Source organism: Hyperolius riggenbachi, chromosome 6, assembly GCF_040937935.1.
Source record: "Hyperolius riggenbachi isolate aHypRig1 chromosome 6, aHypRig1.pri, whole genome shotgun sequence".
Classification (NCBI taxonomy): domain Eukaryota; kingdom Metazoa; phylum Chordata; class Amphibia; order Anura; family Hyperoliidae; genus Hyperolius; species Hyperolius riggenbachi.
This window is the reverse complement of record NC_090651.1, coordinates 43,543,931-43,564,444: the sequence shown is the minus strand read 5'-3', so window position 1 is coordinate 43,564,444 and position 20,514 is coordinate 43,543,931. Positions and strand designations below refer to the sequence as shown.

At 45.5% G+C, this 20,514-nt stretch overlaps 1 protein-coding gene across 1 annotated transcript in view; it reads right to left on the bottom strand.

The window, feature by feature from the left end:
- Window positions 1-20,514, bottom strand: part of PIGK (phosphatidylinositol glycan anchor biosynthesis class K) — a 203,702-nt gene that overhangs the window by 76,926 nt on the left and 106,262 nt on the right. The gene's annotated exons all lie outside the window — the stretch shown is intronic.

Genomic DNA, 20,514 nt, shown 5'->3' with positions numbered 1-20,514 from the left:
CACAGAGCTCAGCCCTCTTATAGACGGCAGAGCGAGTGAATTGCGGCGTGGAAAGAGCGGCTAGATCGGCGTAGCAGCGGAGACACTGAATACCATAGCTGTAGAATCTACGTCCAGTCAGAGCCACAGCACCACCTGCTGGACGTAGATTTGTACTGCTTTGGTCTGGAAGCAGTTAAATGCGTGGATATTGTGACTGCAAAAATGGTGGCCTTGCAAACAAATGCACACGTTGAAAAGCTTTGCAAGCAATTTAGCATCGCACAAAATCACACTTGCTTTTTAACAAGCCGAACAGTGGTGCTCGTCTGAATTCAGAACAATGTTCCGAACACCAACATTACTCAGGACAATCAGGATTCACATAAAGCCTCTGTTCACCCTTGGGGGTCCTAGGGGCAAGAAGTTAGGAGAAATCTGCTTATTATGAACACAGACTTCATATCAGACTAACCAAAGTTCTAACTCTTCCCTCCTTACTAGCGATGGCCCTGCCTAGGAGCGGCCTTGGAGAAGCATGTGATCAGCTAATAGATTTGCTGGTCATGATTACATGTTACACCAGGAAATCATCATAGCAAATAAGAGCCTTACAAATCTACCAGCTGATCAAACTGATCACATGCTTCTCCATGAGCTCTCCTAGGCAGGGCCATCCCTATTCCTTACTGTAGGAAAAATAAGGTTCAGCTGGAAATAAATCCCCCCTTCCCCCATGGAAACCAAGCAGCAATCTGCCAGTGTAAGGCTAGCCTGAACATGAAAATCTATTTAATAATAGCAAACGTATGATACAATCTAAGGTTCTGTCTCTCAGGCTTTCCTAATGCATTCCATGTGAATTTACAAGATGAGATGAGGCGATTCAGAGAATAATCTATGCATCCCGTTATGCAAGATCAATATATGACAATTCTGCCTACAAAAGGCTTACAGCACCATTGAGCAATTTATCGAGAATACAAAACGCATCTGATCTGAACGCTGAACCTGCATCAATATTCATTTCATATTCCAGTGATTGCAATGCTGCTTGTGAAAGGGCACAAATAGTAATTAAGGTGGAAAGCTTGTCAAAAAGTTTATTTTTAAGATGGATAGAAAGGTTTGAAACTTTATCAGGTTTCAAAGGCTGCCTATAAAAGTCCCAGTTGGGTGAATCCCCTGACTTGCTGTAACACAACGTAGTTAATGTTAGAGGTTTAACAACAGTTACCTTGCAGTATAGTAAACAACCACAGGATGTCACAGTGTATAAAATGTGATAGTAATATTTATGGGATTGTCATTTCCTGTATTCACTCTGTGCTCTCTCTGTTCTACTGTAAGTAAGCTGCATTGCCTGTTGGTTCTACGATATATGCATGTTTTTCTTGTTGTATTGGGTGCCTATCTGCGAGTACAAAACACTCTCCTCCATAAGTAACATTCTATATAACAAATTTCCCTGTCCCTGCGTCCTCCTGTTTCCCTTATGCCTGGCACGCATTGGCGGCACACGCACATTTAACGGTTGGGCCTTTTTCACTAGTAAGTACATAAATATCTATGTAGAAAAAAAAAAACCACCATCAATTCTAGCTTGCCTGAGACCCTCAGCACTTTAATCCAAAGAGATTAAAAGAGAAAGCAGTAAAAAAAGATCTCCCTGGGTCAAGGTATCAACACACTCTACCAAGTATTTATTACTACCCTTCAAAGTAAGGACACATAAGGCAAGCATTCAAGCCCCCTCAATGCAACCCCTCCACCCCAATTCCTGCAGTAGATTATTCCACATCTTAAAGTGTATACCTCCCAACTTTTTGAGATAAGAAAGAGGAACACTTAAGCCACACCCCTGCCACAACTCTAGCCCCGCCCCGACACACCCCTAGTCACGCATACCATACAGATTTCATAAGAAAAATTTTATTTTATAATTCAACCCACACTGGTCCTTTTTTATCCTGGGTCATTTTCCTTCATTGTAACATTTGAAAGTAAGAAATACGTCAATTTAACCACTTGAGGACTGCAGGGCTAAACCCCCCTAGTGACCAGGCAATTTTTAGCTAAATTGGCCACTGCAGCTTTAAGGCCAAGCTGCAGGGCCGCACAACTCAGCACACAAGTGATCCCCCCCCCCCCCCTTTTCTCCCCACCAACAGAGCTCTCTGTTGGTGGGGTCTGATCGCTCCCCCCATGTTTATTTATTTTTTAATAAATATTATTGTTTTGTTTTAAAAAAAAACCTGTTACTTTAAATTTCTACCCTCCCTCCCTCCCCACAGCCAGCCAATTATGGCGATCGGCTGTCATAGGCTTCTGCCTATGAGAGACGATCGCTCTCTTGTCCCCCATGGGGACAGCCGTGTCACACGGCTGTCCCCAGTGCAGTGCTGCTGCTCATCGCAGCGAGGCACCTAGTAAATAGACGGCGTGATTGCCGTCTAACAGTCTCCCGAGCGAAGGCAGGGCGGAGCTCCGCGGTCCTGGGGCTGCCGCCGCGGCCACGCCTACTAGCGTGACGCGGGCGGCAGAAGGTTAATATATAGTAATACAGTTTAGAATCAAAGTGAACCTCCAGACTAAAAATCGACTCAGCAGCACTGAAAAGGCCTGGTGTTTCTTTAACAGTTTCACAGCATCAGACCTTTGTTTTTCTTATACTAGCCTCATTTTTAGCTGCACAGAAGAAAACTGCCCGGGCATTCTTCTCCTGATGCTGTGCAAAGCATGATGGGATTTCTGATGTTGTTCTCGTTCTGCTGTTTTGCTGCAATTTTTTTTTTTTTTACATTTTGAATTTGACATTTGAAGCCTAGTGTGTGCAGCTGGGAAGGGTAATCAGGACACAGGATAGTTGGAACTGTGTCTTATGCTCCCTGTCACCTCCTTTCAACCAAAAAGATGGCTGCCCCCATGACAAAGATGGCAGCCCCCATGAATCTCAAACATTTGCCTGTTCTTTTAAAACAGGGTGGGTAAGAGATTATATTACCTATCTATTCTAATTAACATAACTAATGTAACTTGATGACAGTATGTTTGTTTAGGCTGAAGTTCCCCTTTAAACACTTTTTTCAGTAGAAAAACACATATTTACACAGATCTGTACATCAGGTCTGAAAGAGGGACAAATGAGGAAGAAAGAGGTACAGAGGGATTGGGTTCCCAAAGAGGGACTGTCCCTCCAAAAGAGGTACAGTTGGGGAGCTATGAAAGTGACCCCAAAGCGTTTTCAAACAATGAGATACTGCAGCTTTGGCTAATTGTGCCGGTATTATGTCTGATTACGCTGCCTGTTGATTTGCGCTGCCCCGCATGCGCAGTAGGAGACTGTGTGGCCACATTTCCTATAGAATGATGCTGCTGGAGGTAAAATACTATATATCTCCGCTCCCACACCTCTTACACTCCCCAAATTTTCAGGGTAGGGAGGGAACCCCCATAACGTCTATGCCAAATTGTAGCCCCCGAGACCCGCTGGTTCCCGAGATAGGTTTCTGTAATCTATCTCCTGAACCAGAGGGTCTCGGGGGCTGCAATTTGGCATAGAGGTCGTTCGGGGGGTCCCCTCCCTACCCTGAAAATTTGGGGAGTGTAAGAGGTGTGGGAACGTAGATATTTAGTATTTTACCTCCAGCAGCATCATTAACTTCACACTGAGCATGCGTGCTACTCAATGTACAAGGGAGCTTCCGGGCAGCGCAATCAGACATTACACCGGCGTGGAGGTACACGTGCAAGTGCACGGCAGGGAGCACGGCCACAATCACATATCCAACAAGTTGTTGTCGGATATGTTCCAAGAGTTCTCGCGCAGCAACAGTGGGTGGTGAGGAGGACACAGGAAGCCGCTGGACTATCCAGAGTCTTCCCTCTACCTAGGCAAGTTTTTTGGTAAGTGCGATATATCTGATTAATTTACTTGCCCGTTTTTGTAACTGTTCAAAAATTTCTCATGTGGCCTTACAAGTCCTTCTCCAAGTCCAATATTCCCAGGTGTATTTAATGTATATGGTGCTATGCCAATGGCATGGCCAAGACACAGAACATTTATATCGCGGTTTTCTCCTGGTGGACTCAAAGCACCAGAGATGCAGCCATTAGGATGCGCTCTATAGGCAGTAGCAAGGATCCTTACTGAAATAATTGCTGGCTTACTGAACAGGCGGAGACCATAACCATTACACTATCCAGCCGCTTTTGGATTTACCAACATTATAGAACAACTGCACTGATACATAATGAGATATACACATAGGTACATGTAGTACCAGGGCTGTGGTGTCGGAGCAATTTTTGGATACCTGGAGTCAGGAAAAAATGCACCGACTGTCTCCAGCAAGGTGGCAGGTCTACACGCTGGAACTGATATGGGGCTCCAGTGAATCTTATTATACAGACGACATGCTGGGGCATTCACGTTGCCAATGGTAGGCCGGAATTGCTGACAGGGTAAAGAGTCCACTTCCTGGCCAGGAGCTTTTTGTTCCCAAAAGCAGATGCCATCATAATATAGCTTTAAAATTCCTACACTTTGGCAGTGAAGAAATGCCTTTTATGTTAAACATTTTCATTCAACGTGATTGTTATGTGCAAATAAGAGGAGTCAGAGTCAAGGATTCGGTGGAATAAAACTGAGGTCTTGGAAAATTTTTGTACTGACTCCACAGCCCTGCACAGTACCAATTCTACTTCGAATTATTATTATTTTATTTCTAAAGCGCCAACATATTCCATGGCGCTGTACAAAGTAGGAAAACAAACAAGGGGTATATAATGACACAGAAAATGATATCCATCAGATAAGGACACTGGTACAAAATACAGAACTGGTGAATACAAACACAGATGTAACATGATGAATAAAATGTATAACAGAGAGCAAGCTATTAAATAAATAATAATCCAAGACATGAAAGGGCGAGAGAGCACTGCCCTTGCGAGCTTACAATCTAAAGAAATGGGGGGGGGGGGGGGGGGAGGACTAGGTGGGGAAGTATACGGTATACATACAGGCAGTGCATGTTTAGTTTATTTAGCAAAAAGTAAAACTAGACACGAGGTCGAAGGGTGAATTTGATTGCATCTCCTTTTTATTTCATTGCAGGAGTTGAGCACTTTATACGTGCAAATAAGGCAGATGCATTGCAGTGAAAAGCAGTGGCAGCTGTCCTGAAAAGTAAATAAAAGCTAAAACCCTTGTATCTGGCTGAAAAATGTATGGGTATATTGACCGTGAGACAGATTTCTCTATTACTGAATCTGATCAGAGAAAGATCTGTTGCCTGCCCATACACCGCAGACTGATTCACGATAGATGTCAGTGTGAAATCAATCAGGAATCTACCTAGTGTCGTCAAATGTGCGATCAAGATTTTTCAGCACGTCCGATGGATGCTTTTGACCGATTTTAGTCCGAAATCTATTGAAACATCGTTTTTCATCCGGTTTCATAAAATAATTGGATGGTCGATCGGGCCACAAAATTGGTAGATGCATGGGCACTTTTAGAGGTGAAGGAGCCAGATTTTAAAGCAGTATTAAACTCTGACATAATACTCAAAAATGTGTTTATCTTTTTATCACCCATACAGTTATCATATTTGCTTTTTGCAACGTATTATTATTCATTTAGAGATTACAAGTTCCCAAAGTACAGTTTTATTTGCTCTGAAATCGGCCATTGCATTTTATTCATAACTGGTGTGTTTATATTGTAAAGTCCCCTGTAATGATTTCTGAGCAGTGTATCAGTTCTGGACACATTAGAAAACGTTTCTGCACAATTAGTTAATGTTTACATTCCTCTCTGCTACAATTAAGTAAACACAAGATAATGTTATCACCAGTTCGGATGCGGATCTCCCTGCAGGAGAGGGCTTACTTTTTTACTATTGAAAAAGTAAGCCCTGTGTTTAACCCTCTGAATGCTGTTCTGCTAAAAAAAATTGTGGTAGTATATCATATGCTGTAAATAATTTTTAGAGCAAAGAAAAAATGCTGAGTTTTATACCACCTTAATATATGTATGAGGAAGGGGGGCCACTACACACCAGGGAACTGTATATGGAAGGAGGGGAGCCACTAGACACCAGGGAACTGTACAGGGTAATAGGAGGGGCACTAGACACCAGGGAAGTGTATGGGAGGGAGGGGTGTTATTAGACACCAAAGAAATTTATAAGGGAGAGGGGGGCCATTAGACATAGATTGGCCCACGACTTGTTCCCAATGTTCAATGTCGGCCCACTTTGTATTTGAGTTTGACACCCCTGCACTAGAGAAAGGGCAAGTGACAGACGAGACCTGCCTCATCCTAAAACATACCATGCCACATCCCACAATGTCTTGCCACCACCTCAGTATAGATGTCTATTAATAACTACACTGGCTGCATCCTTATTCCAGGTTTGCGACTCGGACGTTACTGAGCCAGAAGACCAGCAGGTAAAACAATAAAAAAAAAAAAAAAAAAAAAAAGGAATAATGATGACCGCCATTTGTATCACTTCAAGTTTTCTTTCATTTTTTGACAACTGCCTTTCACAGAAAAAAATAAAAAAAAATTTGCAAAAAGATTCAGGCAAAAGCAATCAATTACTTTTGCGAACATTTAAATCAGCATTTACTTAAAATCCAAAGAAAGGAAGCAGTAAAGCGGTGTTGCACGTGCGGCGGCCATAAATTCTGGCTGCTCTGAATGCGTTCATAGCCTTCCCAGCCAGCCTGTTCTCTAATAAACCATAAGGGATAGATTTATACGCTTTTATTGACGCGGTTTGGTTTCAAGCACGCGATTTAATGAGGCTGTTTATGTGAATATGTTGGGTTTTAATTAGGCTCCATACACAGACAGACGAGCAAACAAAACCCGAGCTGGTAGCGCATTTCAGCAGCTAATGGTTTGCGGATATTTCACAGGATAAATTGGCTCTTGTGGGAGATCCGGAATGCTCCGCAGTGATCAGGTGTCGGCGTGATAAATAGCTGCGTTTTCCCCCGCCTGACGGAAAGTAAATTTATTTAAATAATCCAGGTGAGCTGATGCGATCGTGATTTACGCGGTGGTAACAGGAAGTGCACAACTGTACATGAGAGAGGCGCCATAACAAAAGTTATTATCGGCTCTGGCCCCGGGCTGGGAATTTTTTCTTCTTAAAGGGATACTGTAGGGGGGTCGGGGGAAAATGAGCTGAACTTACCTGGGGCTTCTAATGGTCCCCCGCAGACGTCCTGTGCCCGCGCAGCCACTCCCCAATGCTCCGGCCCCGCCTCCGGTTCACTTCTGGAATTTCTGACTTTAAAGTCAGAAAACCACTGCGCCTGCGTTGCCGTGTCCTCGCTCCCGCTGATGTCACCAGGAGTGTACTGCGCAGACACAGACCATACTGGGCCTGCGCTGTGCGCTCTTGATGACATCAGCGGGATCGAGGACACGGCAACGCAGGCGCAGTGGTTTTCTGACTTTAAAGTCAGAAATTCCAGAAGTGGGCCGGAGCATTAGGGAGTGGCTGCACGGGCACAGGATGTCTGTGGGGAACCATTAGAAGCCCCGGGTAAGTTCAGCACATTTTCCCCCGACCTCCCTACAGTATCCCTTTCACTTTCGTAGGATTTTTAAGTCAACCTGTCATACCAGACATGTGTTTCCTGCTTTTGCTTTATAGTAACCCTGCAGAGGCTCCATGCATATGAACCCGCTGTCCTATTCTGAAATGTAAGTATTTCAAGAGGAACTGCACTGAATGTAACTTACCGATAACGAAAAAAAAAATTGCTTCGTTTGAACGTTTCTTTATACAGTCAATTATTTAGTCAGCGGTTTCCCACTGTAAAATCCTTCTTCACCCTGATTTACATCCTTACATTAGTCACAGGTGGCAAGGTGCATCACTGCGGAATGTTTGTTGTGTGTTCCAAACTGAGCACAAACAACACCTGGACCCACGTGCAAGTCACTCTAACTTGTTGTATGCAGACCTTGGGGTTGATTCACTAAACAAATAGCATGCCTTATCAGAGATAGCACGCCTTATCAGAGTATTATAGCGAGCACTACGAACCCGCAGGGGCTCAGGGCAGGACGAGTGCCATTGCCAATTAGCAGGCATAAGTTCGTAGTGCTCGCTATGCTAATCTGATAAGGCGTGTACCAGGCTTAAGACTTTAAATTTTATTATGATCCAAAACACATCCAAAAGTAATTTTAGGTAGCAGTTCAGGAACAATAACAGATACACTGCCCAGCTTCCAGCCAAGCAGCCTGTTCTGTAGGGAAGAGAGGGCAGTAAGGAACCTAATGGGGATCAGTTCCTGCAGCGGATTGCTGAAGGGTGGGCAGCAGCATCAGGGGACTCTTGTACACTTTAAAACCTCCATCCAAAACAAACAAACAACCGCGTCAGCCTAAAGTGAACTTTAGCCACTTCACCACTGAGGGGTTTTACCCCTTGAGCACCAGAGCAATTTTCACCTTTCAGCGCTCATTCGTCTATAACTTTATCATTACTTATCACAATGAAATGAACTATATCTTGTTTTTTCCGGCACCAATTAGGCTTTCTTTAGGTGGGACATTATGCCAAGAATTATTTTATTCTAAATGTGTTTTAATGGGAAAATAGAAAAATGTGGGAAAAAAATATTTTTCAGTTTTCGGCCATTATAGTTTTTAACCACCTGAGCGGTCTGGACGAGCTCAGCTCGTCCAACACCGCCGGAGGCTGCCGCTCAGGCCCTGCTGGGCCGATTTACATCAAATAAAAAGCAGCACACGCAGCCGGCACTTTGCCAGCCGCGTGTGCTGCCTGATCGCCGCCGCTCTGCGGCGATCCGCCGCGAGCAGCGGCGAAAGAGGGTCCCCCCCAGCCGCCTGAGCCCAGCGTAGCCGGAACAAAAAGTTCCGGCCAGCGCTAAGGGCTGGATCGGAGGCGGCTGACGTCAGGACGTCGGCTGACGTCGATGACGTCACTCCGCTCGTCGCTATGGCGACGATACAAGCAAAACAAGGAAGGCCGCTCATTGCGGCCTTCCTTGTTTATTCTGGGCGCCGGAGGCGATCGGAAGATCGCCTCCGGAGCGCCCTCTAGTGGGCTTTCATGCAGCCAACTTTCAGTTGGCTGCATGAAATAGTTTTTTTTTTATTTAAAAAAAACCCTCCCGCAGCCACCCTGGCGATTTAATCAGAACGCCAGGGTGGTTAAATAATGCATGCTACTGTAATTAAAACCCATAAAATTTATTTGCCCTTTTGTCCCGGTTATAAATCCGTTTAAATTATGTCCCTATCACAATGTTTGGTGACAATATTTTTTTTGGAAATAAAGGTGCATTTTTTCAGTTTTGCGTCCATCCCTAATTACAAGCCCGTAGTTTATAAAGTAACAGTGTTGTACCCTCCTGACATAAATATTTAAAAAGTTCAGTCCCTAATGCTGGGTACACACGATGAGATTTCCCGTTCGATTTGCGGATCGATTCGATTAAATCAAACATGTTAGATTGGATTTCGATCGTTTTTTCCGTCGATTTTGCATACCTATCATGAAAAAAAACGATCGAAATCCAATCGAACATGTTTGATTTAATCGAATCGATACGCAAATCGAACGGGAAATCTCATCGTGTGTACCCAGCATAAGGTAACTATTCATGTATTTTTTTTAATTGTAAATTTTTTAATTTTTTTTTTATTACAAAAAAAAAATGGGGAGTGTGGGAGATAATGAGTTATTTTTTTGTGTATAAGTAATTCATTTGTATGTGAAAAATGTTTAGGGTGTAGTTTTACTATTTGGCCACAAGATGGCAACAGTAACTTTTTGTTTAATGCGACCTCCAAGCGTCCTTCCGAACGCTTGGAGGAAGTACTAGGAGGCTGGGTAAGTTTTTTTTTTTTCACAATGATCGCGCTGCTTAGCGGAAAAGCAGCGGATAATTGCGGGGCTTAGATCAACGAATGGGAATGGATTTTCCCGTACATTGATCTCCGGGCGAGCGGCGTGTTTACCGGCTGGAGTGCATGCTAGAGCGAGCGGGAGCGCGGGCAGAGGCGGGAGCGCGGAAAGTACGGATTTCTCCGTCCCTGGGGGTTAAAGGATGGAAAAAGGGACGGAGAAATTTGTACGGGCGGGGGTATAGTGGTTAACTGACCCAAAAAAAAAAAAAGTTTCACTTACCTGGGGCTTCCACCAGCCCACTGCAGACGTCCTGTGCCCTTGCCGGGACAAAACCAATCCCTTGGTCCCTTACAGGCAGACAGTTTCGTTTTCAGCGACTGGCCAGTGCCGAAGCGCCTGTATGGCCTTGGCCGCGCATGTCCCTTGATTGCGCTCCCGTCTCCATGGCCACCCTGCACATGCCGAAAATGAAACTGGCTGCCTGCGGGGGACCAGAGCATCGGATTGTCCCGGTCCCGGTGCGGGACAGGCCGTCTGCAGGGGGCTGGTGGAAGCCCCAGTTAAGTGAAACTTTTTGTTATAGGTTAGACAAGGTTCACGTATGAAGACAGTGTATGTAGTTTTAGGCTACTTTTACACTGGGTATCTTTCTTTGTATTGCGTTACCCTTACTGCATGCAGGGTAACACAATAGCAATGAAAATCTACAAAGTCAACAGTGTGTTTAAGTTCGACTTTTGCAGCGACAGAATGCATGCAAGTCAATGGGTAAAGCAGAAAATGTAAAGATGTTGACGGCCGTGGTGCAGTGTGCTGAACGACAGGGAAGCTGTGAAACCCAGTGATGTACTTCCTGTCCAGCAGAGATTGGGTCACTGGGCAAGGGGCGGCAACGGGTGGCGCTATGCATATGACCTTGTCAGCGCACTCTGCCCCAGGGTCATATGAATGTAGTTCCTGGCGTTGCGATTGCTGTATCTGATGCAGTGGGAGCAGAGCATTGCACCGTAATGCTTTGGCCAGGTGTAAAATCAGCCTCAATCTGGTCACCCTTTGTGCCAGTGCGGTGTGATAGGAGCGGAGCATTGTACCCGTTTGGCCAGGAGTAAAACTGGCCTCAATCTTGTCACCCTTTGTGTCAGCGGAGGTCCCTTTACATGTGTGCAGTCCTAAGCAAAGACACAGTGAGCAGCTTACACCGATGAGAGACAGAAATAGGAGAGCATCCCTTCCGGCCGTATCCTGGCAGCAGATTATGGCTTCCCTGCCACAGATCTCATCTAGAAGACTAATTTAGTGCTGTGCCCCTGGCAAGATAAGGCTTCAGCAGGCTCAGCAGCTTCTATATCTTGGCAGATTGGGGAGATGACCCAGCAGATCTGAGACTCCCTCTCTGGGTCTCTCTACACAGATCTGTGTCTTTTGTGTTGTCAGCTATAATAATAAAGCGACTGACAAAACATGAAAAAACCAAGCGGCTTTCTGTACAATAACCTTGCTAGGACAGAGCTACGGTATGTCTTTTGGGATGATGGATCTGAACCGCAACTTCATTTAAAGGCTACTTTTGACTTATAATAGAAATTATTCTACAACAAAGCAAAACCACATGTAGCAACCAATAATGCATTACGGATTGTGCCCCCGGGAGACCTATAAATGCCATACAGATCTAGGGCTTTTTAGTTACCAACAGTCTGTACGGTGTTATACAGCAGAAGGGGTGTAACTAGAGGGGAGCAGCATGGGGGCCCAGAGCTGTGGGGGGCACTCATCTACTAACCTTCCCTTCCTCCCATACAGGGGACTATACTTCAGATCAGGTGTTTTTGTGCCTACACTTGTTATGGGAGTGAAGATCATGATGGCCACACTTAATATATGACCCTTGTGAGATGGGCCCCAAAGGGAGGCAATGGAAGGGGTGTGAACATTGGGGGCACAATCAAAGTTTTGCTGGGGGGCCCCATGAATTGTAGCTACACAACTCAACAGCAGTGCTGTGGCCACTGACGGCATCTTTTGTTCCTGTAGAGACCTTAAAGAGACTCTGTAACTAAATGTTCAGCCTTATTTTTTCTATCCTACAAGTTTCTATACCTGTTCTAATGTGGTCTGTCTTACTGCAGCCTTTCCTAGTTGCACAGTGGCTGTATTATCTCGCTCTGAGCTCTGTCGGGCTCAGGCGGGAATGTGCTGCTCTGCTTGTGATTGGATAGAAGCTATACACACCCTGTCCAGGCCCCCTGCACACTCTGTATGAGTCACAGACTCAGCTTATCTGAGCCTATCACATGCTATGTCTTTTGTTTGTAAACACTGCCTAAAACTGGCAATTACAAGCCAGGATTGCAGCAGAGGGTGGCAGAAACAGCACAGAGGGGCCCAGGAGAACATAATGAATAGAATGGTATGCTTTTTATTGTAAGAATTTTAGAGTACAGATTCTCTTTAAAGAGAACCTGAGGTGGGTTTGTCAAATCATATTAGGACACAGAGGCATGTTCTGTATACAACGACCAGCCCCTGTGTCCTTCCAGCATTCCTCCAGTGCCCCCCTTGGCTCTGCAGTCCCCCATTAAAAAAGGCACCAGTCTAGCGACACGGCTCCCCCCGCCTGTGTCCCCTCCCTCCCCGCCTCCGTAAGCCGATTGGAGGAACCCGATTGGAGGGAAGAGGCACAGGTGGGGGAGCCGTGTAATACAGCCGGAGGTAAATAGCAGGCTAGCGACAAACTGCATGTCGCTAGCCTGGCGCTTTTTTTTAATGGGGGCCAGAAGACCCTAGGGGGGCTGGAGGCATAATGGAAGGACACAGAGGCAGGTCATTGTACAGAGAACATCTGTGTCCTAATAGGATTTGACAAACCCACCTCGGGTGGTTCGTAATAGAGAGTGCAATTGGGGGGGGGCGATGGGGGTGAGCATCATTACTTACCTACGAGGTGCTGCTCCTCTGGCCCCCATCTATAAGGGATCTGCCATCTTCCCCAGGGAGAGACTGCAGCTGCCACGTTTTCAAGTTGCCGGCAAAGTTGTGTGCTCACAACTGCCACAATGCATGCTGGGAGATGTAGTCCATGAATGGGAGTACAGAGATGTGGATGCAAGAATAGAGAAGATAAATAATGATCCTCATCCAATCACCCTCCCCTCCCTTCTCAAACGGCACACACAAACTGCCCTAATACAGGACAAAATATGCCTAAATATGGGACAGGCGGTGCTAAGGGTTGTGAGTGACCAAATCACGTACAAACCAATGTTAAACTTTTGTGCAAAAGAAAGTGAAAATTAAAAAAAAAAAATCATACTTGCGGAAACAAACGTTATAAAAAAAGGACTGTATTTAAACACTTGCGTGTCGCTGAATGGTTGGTTGATGCATGTGTCTGGTCCCTTTTATTCAAAAGTTAAAGTGTAACTATCGGGTATAAAATCAAAAATCAACTGTTTATTTTTATCTGGTAAACAAGTAATAAAGATGCTAACCAGGCAATTACTTTTCTTGTTAATAAATGATCATTCCCCAGTTTACCTGACTCTTATCTGGTACACACAAAATTTGGTACGCAAAAAAGGAAGTAGTAGGGCATGCTGGGTTGTTCTTTTTTGCTTCTCTACTTCCCCTCAGACTTAACTAATGCAGCCTGATTGGCTGAAGCCTCTTTTCCCTCCGGTTTACCCCTCCCACACCTCTGTTCCTCTCTGATTGGTCAATATTTCTCATGCTGAGATAATGCACTTTCTATAGTGAAGGGCGGACAAATCAGGCAGAGGAGACTAAGGGAGGAAATTACATCAGGATTGGCTTCAAAATAGCCACAGTTTATATGAGAAATGCTAAGAAGGATTTTCTCTTTTACTGTAGAGAAATCACTAAAATCAAAAAAGTGGACAGTGCAATGCACAGGTTATGTAAGTATTTGTCCACTTATATTTGTGGAGGGATTCTGAGATAGTATGGCTGAAAGCTCCTCTTATTGTGCCCGATTCTGATCTCAAGTTTAGATTCAAGAAGCATCTTCCATCAATTTAATCTTTTCCATGTATTTCACATCATCTCCTCTCTCTTGTTTCTATTTGCCTTCTTCCCACTGTTTAATCTCCAATTCTTATTGTTTTCTTACATCTTTAGGCTAGTTACACACCGGGACGTTGCGTTATAGTGGACGTTATGGTCGCATAACGTCCCCTAACGCAACGCCTGCCAGTGTTGGTAGAGGACGTTGAGTGAGCCGCGTTAAGCGGCTCTTTCCGCATTAGGGCAGTGAGAGTGGCGCTGGTTGGCCGGCGGGACCACGTGATGCGGAGTGAAATACTCCGCATCACTTGGTACCGCCAGCCAATCAGCGGCCACCAGTGCAGTGCATATTGAGTAGCAATGTGCGCGGTTACGTAGCGGCCTCTCCCCACCTCCTCTCCGCCCCAACACTGAGCATGTGCAAACAGTCTAACGCGGCTTAAGCCGCTGGAACGCTATAGTATGCTGCACATCCTGAAGAACGTGCAGCGTTACATGTAACGCAACGTGGGCAGTGTGAACAGCCCCATTGACTTTGTATTGCTGTGAGTTGGGGAGCGTTACAGGCTGCACTAAAGTGCGCCTGTAACGTCCCTGTGTGGAAGCAGCCTTATTTACATTGACTTTTATACTCCAATCTCTTTTCTTCCTTCCCTTTGTTTCGGTTTGCTCCCTCACATCGATTTCATATCTTCTTCCTGCTCTTCTTTAAGCTCTTTTCTCGCTCTTCAGCCTCCTGCTCCATTTCCTCTCTCCTTCGTTTCAATTGCTCTCTACTAACTTTATTTATCTCTTTCTCTCTTCAGTTTCCTTTAAATGATTTCACTTTATTTCATCTCTTTTGTCTCAACCCCTTTATTCCTCTTTGTGCTCTCTACCCTCTGGTTCAGGGGTGTCCAACTCAAATACCTAAAAAATGAGTTTCACTTACCTGGGGCTTCAACCTGCCCCATGCAGCCATCCTGTGCCCTCGTAGTCACTCATGGCTCTTTCAGCTCTGCACCAGCGTGAATGCGTAAAAAGGTACGCATGGCGGCTGGCCGACTCCCAGTCGGCAAAAATTAAACTAGCTGGCAGTGGGGGACCGAAAGAGCCCTGAGTGACTGCTAGGGCACAGGATGGCTGCATGGGGCTGGTAGAAGTGAAACTCATTTTTTTTTCGGTTTAGGTTTCCTTTAAAGTTTGTGTCTAATGCCCCTCCCCCGTTTCCTCCCCTATACAGTTTCCTGGTGTCTACTAGCCCCATCCCTCCCCTATACAGTTCCCTGGTGTCTAGTAGCCCCATCCCCCCTATACAGTTCCCTGGTGTCTAGTAGCCCCATCCCCCCTATACAGTTCCCTGGTGTCTAGTAGCCCCGTCCCTGCCCTATAAAGTTCCCTGGTGTCTAGTGGCCCTCCTCCCTCCACTATATAATATACATACATAATAAATATATATATAAATATATATATATATATATATATATATATATATATATTACAATATACATACATAATATATATTTCCCTAGTGTCTAATGCCTCCTCTCTCCCCCATGCAGTTCCCCGATGTCTAGTGGTCTTCTCTCTCATATACAGTTCCCTGGTGTCTACTGGCCACCCTTCACTCCCCTAAACAGTTCTCTGTTGCCTTGTAGTCTCCCCTTGCACCTCTAAACAGTTCTCTGGTGTCTAGTGACTCTCCTCCCTCCCCTAAATACTTCCCTGGGGTCTAGTGCTTTCCTCCGCCATTTGGCTTCTCTGGTGATCTAGGGCTTCACCCCCCGTGTAGCTTTCCTTCTGGTCTATAGTGGGCCAAACATAGTGCAAAGTGAGGAAACCACTTGCGGGCAAAACTTGATACTCAAGAGTTTGACATGTATGCTATAGTAGTTCATCTGCTTTCGCTCTTGTTAGGGTCAGCTGGATAGTGTATTGGTAAGGCTGTTGCCTTTGATGTGGGATTTCAGTGGGATTTCAGCCCTTGACCAGAGTTTGAATTCCGTCTTACACCAGTACATAAAAAGTAAGGAGTCGTTGGGCACGGATACCTAATAATCGGTCATCTGTGGAGGTTGCCTAAGTAACTGTAGCCCTGAAGCGCTTTGAGTCCTCCAGGAGAAAAGCCGAAAATACTGTATTTTTCAGACCGTAATGACACACCTAGATTTAGAGGAGAAAAATCATGGCAAAATTATACTGTCAGCACTTACTACAGGACGGAAGAAGCGTTTATAGAGGAAATCCCGTTTGGGCACGAGATTTGAATCTCACGCATGCACAGACGTGTACAAACATCTGCGGTGAGAACGCGGACACCGGACGCCACAGCACAGCACGGTAAGTATGACACCTGCAGCAGCCTTCTGCCAGGGTAGCATCGGGTAGGCTGCGGCTTCAACAAGAAGGGATTCCACGGCGATCCGGAGGAGAGAGGCTCCTGGCATGGCTGCAGCAAATTGGTGCGTAGCCCTGTCAGTCACGGCTGCCGCTAAGTGAATGGCTGCGACGGTCTCTGGTGGAACCACTGTGGCATCATTGGGCCAATGACGCTCATTCAGTTTCTTTTACTCTCTCCTCTTTTCCTTCAGTCCCATCCCTTCTCTTCCCATCCTGTATTTCTCCTTCTTCTCTCCTATGTGATCTCCCATCACTTCTGAATGCCCTCTGACCTTTATTTCCATCTCTTCCTTTCTCAGCCGTGCGCTCTACTGTCTATACACCAGAATCTCACATTTCCTAGAAGTTGCAGCTAACAATGTTCTGATGACTTAAGGCAACAGAAGTTCCAGCAGAGGGAAGAGATAAACAAATATTTCTTCCAGAGTTCAGTAATAATTGAAATATGTCGAGTTCACACCTACTTGTCTGTTCCCAGACCGTATCATTCACTATAAGGAGCAGCACAACATGAACTAACTGATCGATAGTTCTGAAATATTTATTGACGGCCCTCAGAATTGTGAAGTCTTTGTTTTCCCAGCACGTGTGAGGTTCTTGTTTCTGTACTGAACCTGAATGCCTTTATCAAGAGTAAGTCTATTCAAAATGCGTCAATGTGTTGCATTGCATGGCAACATCAATTAAAGTAACGCAAGAGCCTCTAAATCCGGGGTGTCAAACTTATATACAAAGTGGGCCAAAACTTAACACTGGCACCAAGTCGCAGGCGAACCTTAATGTCTTGAGGCCACCTACCTCCCTTATAAGAGTTCCCTGGTGTCTAATGCCTCCCCCCCCCCCCCCCAATACAGTTACTTGGAGTTTAGTGGAACCTCTCCCTACCCTCCACACTTCCCTGGTGTCTATTAGCCCTCCTTCCTCCTCTATACAGTTCCCTGGTGTCTAGCGATTCTCCCTCCTAACCCTATACAGTCCCCTGGTGTCTAGCGGTTTTCCCTCCCTACCCTATACAGTTCCCTGGTGTAGAGTGACCCCTCCCTCCCCTATACAGTCCCCTGGTGTCTAGTGGTTTTCCCTCCCTACTCTATACAGTTCCCTGGTGTAGAGTGACCCCTCCCTCCCCTATACAGTCCCCTGGTGTCTAGTGGTTTTCCCTCCCTACTCTATACAGTTCCCTGGTGTAGAGTGACCCCTCCCTCCCCTATACAGTCCCCTGGTGTCTAGTGGTTTTCCCTCCCTCCCCTATACAGTCCCCTGGTGTCTAGTGGTTTTCCCTCCCTCCCCTATACAGTCCCCTGGTGTCTAGTGGTTTTCCCTCCCTCCCCTATACAGTCCCCTGGTGTCTAGTGGTTTTCCCTCCCTCCCCTATACAGTTCCCTGGGGTGTAGCAGTTTCCCCTAAACAGTTCCCTAGTGTCTAGTGTGACCCCCCCCCCCCCCCACACACACACACACACACTTCAGTGTTCTCCCCAGAATTTTTTCCCAGCCGGGTGGCATGAAATAGTAGCCGGGTGGCATGAAAAAGTAGCCGGGTGGGGCAAGTTGAAAATGCAGGGCAACTCTGCTTACAGCATAGGAGGTGGTGAGGAGGTGAGCCGATGACAGCCGGGTGGTCACCAAATCTAGCCGGGTGGAGCACCCGGCTAAAAGAGCCTGGGGAGAACACTGCACTTCTTTATACAGTTCCCTGTTGTCTAGTGCCTTTCCACTCCCCCATAAGGTTTCCCTGATGATTTAAGGCTTCACCTCCAATATAGCTTCCCTGGCGGTCTAGAGTGGGACAAAAGTAATGCCAAGTGGGGAAACCACTTGGGGCCAAATTTGATGGCTCTGCGGACCATCAGATTTGGCATACAGGCCAGAGTTTAACCTGTATGCTCTAAATACAAGCCCAGGAAATGTTTCTGCTGTTAGAACTGCTCTTCCTGGCGGGATAGAAAAATAATATTCTTTAGCACAACAGTTTGAATGCGAATATTATAATATCACAGTCTATATTGCACACAGGAAAGAAATACCACTACTAAAGTATAAGCAATACAACACTAACGCCCTAGCATGGTGGGCAGTACGGTGGCGTAGTGGTTAGTGCTCTCGCCTTGCAGCACTGGGTCTCCAGTTCATATGCCAGCAGGGGCACTATCTGCACAGAGTTTGTATGTTCTCCCCATGTCTGTATGGGTTTCTCTGGGCACTACGGTTTCCTCCCACAATGCAACAAAAATACATATAAGTTAATTGGCTTTACCCCAAATTGGCCCTAGGGCCTAGACTACGATACATACACTACTCAATACATACATAGACATATGACTATGTTAGTGTCTAGATTGTGAGCCCCTCTAAGGGACAGTTAGTGACAAGACAATATACTCTGTACAGCGCTGCTGAAGATATTGGCGTTATATAAATACTAAATAATAAAAGCCCTGCTCATCAGCCTGCCAACTGACCCAGACTATATGGTGGGAAAAAAGCATATATATCATACAGTTTCCTGGCCATTTAAAACCGGATATAATAAAATAGGCACCCATGTTAAAAGCAGTGATCAGCGGCTATAACTGGAATAAAACAAATAGTGGGGGCCCAAATGGAAGCATATGTATCGCAGCACAAAAACGTCCCCAATGCCCGATACAATATTGGGTGCGGGGTCCACCCGCTATACGAACTGCAGCATAGATATCGGGCGGGGGAGGGGTGCAGGAAGTTAGGTGTCAGTTCGGGGGTTGGATTAGGGTTAGGTATTGTATGGGGGGTTGGTAGTGTATCAAAGGCGAGGCAGGAGGTTTGGCATCGGATGGGAGGTTACGTTAGGGTTAGGCACCTGTTGGGGGTTGGTTAGGCATAGGCATCAATGGAGATCAAGGTAGAATAGGTTGATTGGTTCGATCAAGGTTAGGTATTGATTTGGGGGTTTGTTAGGTATCAAAGTGGGGTCGGTAGGTTAGGCATCGGTTGGGTGGTTCAGTTAGGGTTAGGCATCGGTTGGATGGGGGGGTGCTTAGGCATTGGTGAAGGGGAGGGGGCGGTTAGGGACAAGCATCAATAGAGGGAGCGTTCAAGGGAGAATGGGATGGGGGTGTCAGGTTTGGAGATTGTAAAACATCGGTACATATTACTGATATTTAAATGACATCCGAGGTGAAAATAAGCTGATGAGAAAAACAATTGTATCTATCCTCCTAAAAAGTTTTTGCTCTTTCATGGTCTCTGCTCAACGACACCTTCGTTGAAGTATGCCAGAGCTCAGATCTATGAATTATTGACCCTTTTTATGCCATTCCTGCTCCAGGAAGCCATTTACTGACAGGAAAGTGTTTTATGGCTGTATTTACTTATCAGTGAGGGTTATGCTATAGTCTGACCCAGTCCCGACCCAGATAGAAAATGTCACTTGTATGCCTGACTTTAAACCCTTTCAGGCAGATAAAGAAAAAAAAAAGGAAGACAGCACAGTTATTTACAGACTAACCAACAAGCTCATGGTGACCCAGAACTCATTGGAGTGTGTAAGGGACTACAATGGTCCTAAAAGCCCCCTTACTAAGATGTTAAGAAAAACAAAAGTTTGCTTTCCTAAAACAGAAAGAATTTGCGATAATTCAGGTTGGAGTGAGCTTGAGATGTCTCCCAGGCACCACTGCTGAATATATGCAAATTAACCATTGTACCCTTAGAAGCTAAACACACCTCCAGAACCGCTGGAATGCAATGATGTGTGTTTGGAGGTGTGTTTAGCTTCTAAGGGTACAATGGTTAATTTGCATATATTCAGCAGAGCACAGTTACTTGTGTGCTAGGCACTGTACATACCCATGTCTATCTGATCATGTCACATGTAGCCTCGGATATCCTTTTAGTATGGTTATTAAATGGAGCCTTACAGTAGAATATATTGTAATATTTCCGATGGCCAAATTACCGTGGCACCCTTTTAATATGTGTGCGGTTCTTACTGTGCCAGAGTCATGGTAACTATTTGATAAGAAGTAAAGCTTTATAGATCAGTGTGCTGCTCATCCATTCACTTAGTCCCCAAAGTTGCTGTCAGTTGAAACCAGTGGGAATGAAGAGGGCAGCATTGGCGTGACAACATTTATGGGTGCATTTATTCCTGTAGATTGTTGCGGTAGTGCGATTTGCATTAGAACATAACACACCATCCTTTCTGTTGCAGTGCTGGGCAGCTATACCTGATGAAAGGCAAAGGC